General features: G+C 34.1%; 1 long non-coding RNA gene across 6 annotated transcripts; it reads left to right on the top strand.

Annotated features, from left to right (window-relative positions):
- Positions 1-403: 403 nt before the first annotated feature.
- Positions 404-9,713, top strand: LOC133702129 (uncharacterized). Of its 6 annotated transcripts, none has more exons than XR_009843661.1 (6): positions 404-569; positions 2,804-4,023; positions 4,227-4,256; positions 4,638-8,278; positions 8,641-8,733; positions 9,255-9,713. It is a non-coding gene; the product is annotated as an uncharacterized LOC133702129 (long non-coding RNA). The 6 variants fall into 6 exon arrangements; XR_009843660.1 differs by lacking the exon at positions 4,227-4,256 and having other exon boundaries at positions 405-569; positions 2,804-3,367; positions 3,498-4,023; XR_009843663.1 differs by lacking the exon at positions 4,227-4,256 and having other exon boundaries at positions 406-569; positions 4,738-4,845; positions 5,050-8,278.
- The last annotated feature ends 115 nt before the right edge of the window (positions 9,714-9,828 follow it).

Here is a 9,828-nt window from a genome sequence, read left to right on the forward strand (position 1 = left end):
GAGAGAGAGAGAGAGGGAGGGAGAGAGAGAGAGAGGGGCTAGAGTGCAAAACAGGAGAGCTCGAGATATCAAGAGGAGAATATGTTAGTGTATTCAAGTTTTAATTAAGAAATTAAAAAAATATATGAATCAATCCTTTTCACTTGTATAAAAGAAGTTTAAGAAAAATATATTTAAGAAAAATTATAATTAAAAAAACATATTTTCTTCTCATGATCAAGTTATTTTAAAAATTTTAAAAGTTATTTTAATAAATTGATGTAGAGAGATATTTTTCTTAAAAATTTAAAACATAAATAAAAAAAAACATGGCGTGTTCATGCCTAACCTGACCTCCCTATTCTTGTGTGCCTGATAAAAAAAAGAAAAACTCAAAAAAAAAATATATAAAAAAAAGCTTGGGATTCTTGGGCCTGGCCTCCCAACCCAAATATAACTGGCTTAGCAAAAAAGCTCAGATGCACATAGACTTGAGAGGCGAGGCCACACCCTTTCCCTCTCCTCTCCGTCTCCCAAGTGCGTCTTCCTCAACCTCCGACGCATTCTTCCGTGAACCCCGTCATTCTCAGGTACTTCTCCCTGCATTTTCTCCCGATAATCCCTTCTGCTACCTCATTTGCTTCGATCTCATTAATAAACAATGCCTGACAAAAATATATTCAAGAGAAGGAGATGTAGAGAGAGACAACTTGTGAGTGTGATGTGTTGAAGAAGAAAATAGATTATGAATTTATTCTGTGTTTTTATTTTGAATTTGTTCCTCACATTTGATGGCGCTCAAGGTGGCAATGTAGTAACCACACGCATAATATCCATTCGAGATATGGATAAAATAATTATTATATGTGTTTTTATGTTTTAAAAAATAATAATATAAGTATGGAGATAACAATTTGAATTCATGGATCCAAGTATCAGAACTAAATCCGGAAAAAAAAAAATATAAAGAGGTAAAATTAAAAAAATAAAATTAAGAACATAATAAAATGCAACAATCAAGAGAATGGATTTAATATAAAAACAAAATAAAATCAAATGAAATTAAAAAAAAAGGAATTTAAAACAAAAAAAGATCATAATTGATTTTTTTCTATTATTTTTTTATCAAAATAATATCAATTTTACTTTTTAGTTAAAAAAAATCAAGTGATTAGCTAGAGAAAAATAGTGTAAGCCCCCACTGATTTTTCATTTTTTATCATTATTGTTTTTATCAAAATAATATCATTTTTATTTCATGTATAATAAAAAAATCCGATTGATCCCGGTAACCCTAGTTATTCGACCCAACCCAAGACATAATAAGAGTTGATTCTCGAGTCGAGTTTTAAAATAATAATAAAAAAATAAGTATAAAATATGATATGAAAATTCAATGAAATTAAACAATAAAAGATGAAATTGTAAAAAAAAAAAAATTCAAGAAGAAAACTCAAAATAAAAGGAATTGCAATAATAAGAATAAAGATCTAATTCAACAATAAAAAATTAAAATCAAATGATTAGGGATAAATCAAAAAATAAAATCCAATAGAAAAAGATTAAAAACAAAATAAATAGAAATCAAAATAATAAGGATTAAATTTGATAAAAAAACATAAAACATCAAATGTCAAGAGATGAAATTAAAAAAATAAATAAATCAAATTCGATACAATTAAATGATTGAGGAATATTTTACAACCTTGCAAGGCCAGTACACCTTTTAAGGTGGAGGAGAGAGAAAAGAGAATGAAGAGAAAAATTATTGTTGGAGCTCCTCCGTGTTGTGGAGAACATGTGTTGGCTCATAAAGAGTGGTGCGATGCTTCGGATGCCACTATGAAAGGTTAACAACGGCCACCGAGAGACGCCGTACACGCTAACCACTTTTTTAATTATAGAAAGATCAAAACACCCTTGACCCCATGAGATAATTCTAAGAAAACCGAGAGTAAAAAACCTAAAATAACCCTTAACCATAGGCAAAAAAAAGTCGACCCCAGGAGTTATGCTGTGATTACATTGTACAAAAATGTGAAAATTCAAAAATACCCTCAAACATTAGTTATATTGTTTTTTTTAAGGGCATGAGAGTAATTATACTGTGTAATAAATATGTGAAAATACAATTCTACCCCTAAGTATATGTTTATTTTTTTTATCATTGAAATGCTTATAAGTCATTTTACCGTAGATTGTAATAGATAGATTGTAATAGAGTTTTAGTTTTATTTTCATTTAGTTGGATGGAGATGGCATACTCATGAGTTGTCTTCTTTTTTTTTTTCCACTCTGAATATCATAATAATTGAAATCATTTCAAGTTGTGACCTCTTTCGGTTTGGATTTCCCTCCTTGAAATTATAGGCACACTGACTTGCATTCTCTCAATATGTTATAGTACAAATAAACTTTATGTTAGGAACTTTGACCTGTATAACATTGAGGTATATCAAGCATCCCGTAGAGGATATATCGGATCACGAATGATAATGAAATAGAAGTTAGATGAACAGCTATGATTCATGAACGCGCCTTTTTTATGTTTACAAAGAAAGGGAGCATTGCTCATGGTAGTAACCATCTTGTTGAGCTTTTTCACCTCTCTAGTTTCTAAATTTAGTGTAAACTAGCAAATGTTTTGAAATATTTTTTTAATGCTAGTCAAATTCTGTGTTACCATTTTCAATAAACAGATGTTATGGCTTCTTTTATTTATTAAAATGATCTGATATGCTATATGGTAAGGTCTAGTGAATATTTCTAATATCCTCTCAAGAGTTTTTAAAATTCTGACCTTTTGTTTATGTTTTTTCATCAGGTGTTCCTGGGTGTCGGAAATGTAGTCGGATACATATTCGGATATTTGTTTTTGAAACTCTCGGTTATGCATGGTTATTGGAGCAGGGACAATTCTTTCTTCCTGCTTCTCTGTCGTTGCATTTTTTATGCCAGAGTCGCCTTATTGGTTGATCATGAAAGTTCAACAGGCTAATGCCGGGCTGGTTCTTGGAAAAATATCAAATAGCAAGGAAGAGGCCAAGTTAGAGCTTAAAGAAAGAGAAAATAGAGGAGAATGGACAGGATTTATTAGTAAGCATTCTGTTTCCTACATCTTGATATGCACCATTTGTATTCATCTATTCCAAGCTGCAGCTCAGATAGGTGTTATTGTCTTGTATGGACGTGTGATCTTTGAAATCATGGGTGTTCACTCATTAGAAAGCAGCTTAATATCCAACGTAGTTCTTGGGTGTATCAAGACTTCGTTTACTTTAGTGGCTATGTTTTCCATTGATCGAAAACATTCAAGCTTGAGTTGTGCTTCTCCTCCCTTTTATCCTTCCAGATCTTCAAATAAAGACAGTACTTGAAGTCAAAAAAGGTATATATGGTGCAAGCACGAGCAAGAATCTTCACACTCCTGTTATAGATGAGAATTTTCCTATACACCAAAACAGTGCATTGGTGCTGGGGAAGTATAGCTGAGTCGCTGACTCTGTTGCAATTGACAGGCCTTTTATATTGATGATACCATCACTCCGGCAGCAGGGAAGCCTGTGAGCAATATGCAAATGCCACCTTCTGGATCTTCTGTGATCAATCCTATTACATCTTTGAAATCTACGGCTCAAGGAAGGAGTGTAGCTATGTCAGACCAGATGACTTGTCAGGGAGCTCCACAGCACAACCAAATCAACAGAACCTCTCCCACTCCACAGCTCCACTCTCTTCAGCGAATTCCTGCTCAAAACCGTATTCAACCTCCAGCAGTTGGTCCAATGTCCGGGTAGTAATTCTCAAGCCTCTTCTCCACGAAAAACTGCTTTGTCACTAACTTCTTATGAAGCTGGTGAAGCAGAGACTGCTGCAGAATCAAGTAATCCAGAACAGCATTGGTTGAAAAGGGAAAAGGCATAATTCAAGGAAATAGAAGAGGATCTTTTCTTTATGGTGGGACGCAGGTTATGGGAGCCACATGGAAAATGGGTGTTGGGCATGGTGAGCAGAACTTCCTTGGAACACCAACCTTTTTGCCAGGTACAGTTTTTGTTATCGTGCTTTAAAGATTAGAAGTAGCCTTTCACAGTCTGCCATCATCATAAGGTTGATTTAAGCTTTTGGAATAAAGGAAGATTTGCTGAAAAGAATTGCTTTGATATCTAGTCCCAGAAACAAGAACTGATGGGGTTTGTCCAACATTTTCTTTTCTCAAACTGAAATCACACTTTGGTCACTTGTAGGTACAAAATGCCCAGTTCCTTGTCGTAAAAGTAAGCGTTATAGTTTATGATTATTGTTTTGCACCTCTTTTCTGCTTTGGAAGTAATTAAAATACCACAGGCTTCCCAGACTCAACATTTTAGAGAAGACAAGCAAATTAATTTCCTAGGAATTACATGTTAATTTCTGCAAATTAAAGCCTAACTTGATCAATTACAGATCGATGATCGATGAAGCTCGGGTCTCTTTTTTTGTAGAATTAAGTTAAAGTTTACCAATCAATAATTCACGTTCTAAGAATCATTTTTTGATTCCTTTGCATATATCGTAGGTAACTGAAGATGCTGAAATCATTCAATCAACCTTTTCTTTATGGAATGCTCACAGCGATGCTTTTTCATGTCTTTTGTCCGTGTTTATGTCTCTTGCAGGGGTTCCTTCTGTTTTGTTCTGGTTTGTCAGGTCAGAAATGCAGTGACCAATGCTTTTCACGTCTTTTCAGCTGGTTCTCTCTTTTGCTTCTTTTGGCAGGCAACTGGCATCACCTCCGTTGCAGCCATCACATGATGCTTTGCTCTTTTTTTTCCCCTCACTGATGGAATTAACAGTGGCTTAGACTGCCCTGCTGATGTTCATTCGGTCCGTGTATTGATGCTTCTCATTTGATCCTTCTTTTGACTCCGCCCTCGTCTACTCAAACCTGCTCGTGCTTTCGCTCTTTTTTGTTCCGTTTGTTATGAATTTGCATTGTTTTCCTTCATTTAGCGGCCTGCTCAGGCAGCTCCTTTTAAGTTCGTTTCCTACACTTTTCTGACAGCTGCTCACAGCATTGTCTCCCTGCAGGGTCACTGGCTTCCCAGCCTTGCCTGCGCTCAGACACCCGCGTCCAGACGTGTGGCTTATCTGTGCACAACATGTGGATCCATGCTTGCCTGCTCTGCTGCCATTTCAGTTCCCCTGTCAGTCTGTCACCTGCTGTTCTTTTTAGTGCATTGCATGTACTTTTTAGCTCTTGCTGAGGCAAGAAGAACATTGCCTAAATGCCACTGTCGTCAATTTCTGCTGAATTTTCTCTAAATGCTTGATTGCAATATTTATCGTCTTTTAGCAATGATGGTTATCCTTTTAAGATTCTACAGACAAATTCTTTCGGCTTTCCTCCTCTATCCTATCAACGCGATCTAAATCATTGCACAATCGAAAGAGAACGCCCACGGTGAAGTGCTTCTATTTTTCTCAAGGGTGGCTCAAGAATGCTGGGGTTCAGTTTGTGTTTTGTTTGTCAATTTCTTTGCGTCAGATCATTTACTTTCAAGATTTTGAGATTTAATTGGAAAATGGTAGTTTGCTGGTTGATTTATTATTTCTTACCATTTGAAGTGTTTTACCAGACACTTGCTGAAATTAATGTTATATGATATCAATTTTTCTGAGTCTTACTTTCATTTATGTGTTGAATTTTCTTCTCTTTTCATGTATTTGCTTTTCATTTTGCTTGTGCTAAGCTGCTTCATTTTCATTGACTGACAAGGGATTATTTTAGTCATTCTTGTAATATTTTGAAATAAAAAAAGAAGGTTTGATAGGAAATGACAACAATATCCTTAGAAGAGTAAGTTTTAGGTGTATATGGATGAAGGGCATTTTAGTAATTGAACAAAAAGGTGGTAAATATAGAAGGAAGAAGAGAAAAGGAAACGAGGAGAAGACTTGTATTTGAAGAGAGGGAACCGTAAGAAGAAGAGAAAGAAGAGGAGATAAAGGAAGGAGAAGAGAGTTAGAGAAAATAAGTTTAAAAGATAAAATTTATGTTTTGATATGTAAAATTGTTAATATTAATTAAGATTGTGAATTTGTTGAAGATCAATGTTTTGAAGATTTTGATTTGGGTTTGAATAATGAGTTGATTGGAATATTATGAGTTAATTGATATAGGTAATGATTTATTTAGTTGATTTGGAAAGATTTTGAGTAAAGATGATTTTGAGTTATGTTTTGTTTAAAAGATAAATTTGAGCTAGATGTAGATCAGTAGGTGATCTGTAGAAAAATTCGAGTCTAGGGTTAAAGATGACGAGATTTCAGTCTGGTCCCTCAATTTATAAAGATTACAGTTTAATTCTCGAACTTTGGAGAAATTATGGTTTTATCCCTGGAGCTAAATTCGAGATTCTTGACAAAATTTAGGATGAGTTATGGGCAACATCTCAGTATGGTTATGAATTTATAATATTTATAGTTTGGTCCTCTAATTTGACAAAATTACAATTTTAGCCCCTAAAAATCTAAGAAAAATCCATATTGGTCACTAGCTGAAATTATAGTTTTTCAGATTGGTTTTGATGAATAATTGTGGTTTCTTGACGAATTATTATCAAATTTTATGTTTTGTTTCCTTTTGAAATAGATTTCGAAAAATCGTTTGATTTTTTGGTTTTTGAGAAAAAGGACGGGTTTGGTTCATAAACATATAGGCTATAAGGTTATGAGTTAGACTCTAAGTTAAGTGTATTAAATAGATTGTACATTTTTTTTTTAGTTTTTTTTAATATGTCTCATTTTGTATTCAAATATTCTTGATGTTCTACCTGTGGAACATCAATAGAATTGCCTTTAGTATATGCCTCCGTGTTATTTTTAATTTTGAGTTATGTGAGTGAATAATTTTTTATATGCTAGAAGATTAGTATAAATACTTGAATTGTTAACATGAAATTAATCGTGCTTCTTGATAATTCTTATATTGTTATTTATTCCTTGTTTATTATTAAACATGATTACTTATTGAAACTAAATATCTGATATGAACTATTATGTACTTCTGAATTGATAATTTTTCATTTGACTGATGTCATGAGTTGAGGTTAGAGATATAAATCTATCTGTGTGATTATAATATGGACTAGTATGTTAGTTAGAATACTCATGCTAGTAGGGTAGTGTTAGTTTTTATGCACATCGTATTTGGATTCTAATTGGTAGGGAGAGTCACCAACTTGTGGCGACTAATCATCATACAGTACGAAGCATCATGCTTATTACTTTTTGATTTTCTAACGTGCTTTATTTTATGATATTCTTGTTATGGTCTATTTGAGAAACTTTGTTGTAAGAACTTAAAGTCATATTTGTATATATATTCCTCATTGTTGTAATATTTCATGTACGTATATTGAACCCTCTCGTTACTTATCTTTTTCAGATTTATAGCTTGTTAGCATGTTTTTTTAGTTGTAATTGGTATTTTTTTTATTATGTCTAGTTAGTATTTTATAATTATGATATTTGTTTTAACTCTTTTATTAAAATAATTAATTTATATTATGAGATTAGTTATGTTATTATGTTGTGTAGAACTTTGTTTTGTTTATATAGGTGAAAACGTTTGTATGAAAGTTTGGGTTATATAATTTGGAAACCTGGAGGGAACCTTTTCTTATGCGCCGGCACCTAGTTTGGGTTCCATAGCTTGACTTCTGCTTCCCCTCCTTTTTGTCCTCCCGGATCTTCAAACAAAGACATTACTTTAAGAAAAAAAAAAGGAAATGTATGGTGCAAGCACAAGCAAGAATCTTCGCACTCCTGTCAAACAGTGCATTGGTGCGGGGGGAGAATATAGCTGACTCTGTTACAATTTACAAGCTTTATATTGATGATACCGTCACTCCTCCGACAGCAGGGAAGCTTTTGAGCAATATGAAAATGCCCCCTTCTGTGGTCAATTCTATTCCATCTTCGCAATCCAGGGCTCAAGGAAGGATTGTAGCTATGTCAGGCCAGATGACTTATCAGGGAGGGAGCTCCGCAGCACAACCAAATCAACAGAACCTCTCCCACTCCACCGCTCCACTCTCTCTTCAGCGAATCCCTGCTCAAAACCGTAGTCAACCTCTGCTCAGCAGGAAGTCCAATGTCCTGGTAGTGATTCTCAAGCCTCTTCTCCACCAAAAATTCAGGGAAATAGAAGAGGATCTTTTCTATATGGTGGGACACAGGTTATGGGAGCCACAAGGAACGTGGGTGTTGGGCATGGTGATCAGAACTTCCCTGGAACAACCTTCTTTTTAGCCAGGTACAGTTTTTTTTTTTTTTTTTGGATCACATTTTTTATCCTCTAAAAGCGTAACAAAGAAGAAGAACAATTTCAATGCTTTTCATTATGCAAGTGTGAGAGACGCTCATGCCAATGCTTTAGCCTTGCACTTTTTCTCACATCACATATGTGGTTTCATATTGCTTTCTCTTTTTTTCCGTGTGTTTGGTGTGTGTTATTACCATGAGTATCCAAACTAACTCGTGTATGATATTTTTCTTATTATCAGCTGTTATAATGTGTCCGATCCATGCTTTATATTCTTAAGGAAGCAAAGGACTACATGCTGTACATTGGTGTCTAAATAATTCATTTTGTTACGGTGGTTGATTGGCATGCAGTTATGCAATTTGGTGGTCAGCATCTCCGTGGTCTTGGAGTTCCTGCGGTCGCCATGGCGTTTCCCGGATATGTTTCTCAGCCGAAATGACATGGTATGCTCAGAATGGCTGTCAGATTTTTGGTTTTACCTCGGATCTTGCATGGTCCAGGGATGTGCTGTCATTGTTCCCTTAAGTGGCAAATTGATGCTTCTGATGAAGCGGATGTTTTCCGTTGGTGCAATGAGATCATTATGATTCAGCTATTCTAAAAAAAAAAAAAAAAAAAAAAAAGAAAAGAAAAGAAACTGATTGCTTATTACTGTTTTTCATTGCTGTGCATTACTGTTTTTACTGGTGGTTATTTTTAAAATATTTTTTACTTGAAAATATATTAAAATAATATTTTTTTTATTTTTAAAAATTATTTTTAATATCAAAACAATTTAAAAATACATAAAAAATTAATTTAAAATAAAAAAAATTAATTTCTTTTAAAAATATTTTTAAAACGCTAAAACATAAGGTATGACATTTATTGTAGGAGCTATTGCTATGCTAAATCCATTATGTGGACTTTCTCTTTGGGATTTCTCTTCTTTTATATCATAACGAATTGTTTAAATGATGTTCAGGTTACCAGTTCTGACCGGCGCTGCGGGAGCTTTATGACTGCATATTGTTCACCTCATATTTCAGTTGATGGAGGGTGAAACATTGGGGACCTAATTGATAAATTATTTTATTTGAGACTCGATTGGGAATAGCTATAGAGGCTATGGACTAAATTGAGGGTTCCTGTATATTCTAAGCAGCAAATACATAACCTTTTCTGACTTTGGCAGTGTGATCTGCCTGTGTTTTTTTTTCCCTTTTAGAACACCTTTTATATGAGAATTGAAATCTGTGAGCACTTCGGCCATTCCTACATGCTTCGTTATGGACTAAATTGAGGGTTCCTGTATATTCTAAGCAGCAAATACATAACCTTTTCTGACTTTGGCAGTGTGATCTGCCTGTGTTTTTTTTTTTTTCCATTTAGAACACCTTTTATATGAGAATTGAAATCTGTGAGCACTTTGGCCATTCCTACATGCTTCGTTGCTTCTATTTTTCTAAAGGGTGACTGGTCAAGAATGCTAGAGTTCAGTGTCAATTTATCTGCAACTCTTTTCTATAGATCATTTACTCACATGCATGAATTTTGTG

This window comes from Populus nigra, chromosome 8 (genome assembly GCF_951802175.1).
Source record: "Populus nigra chromosome 8, ddPopNigr1.1, whole genome shotgun sequence".
NCBI classification, from domain to species: Eukaryota; Viridiplantae; Streptophyta; class Magnoliopsida; order Malpighiales; family Salicaceae; genus Populus; species Populus nigra.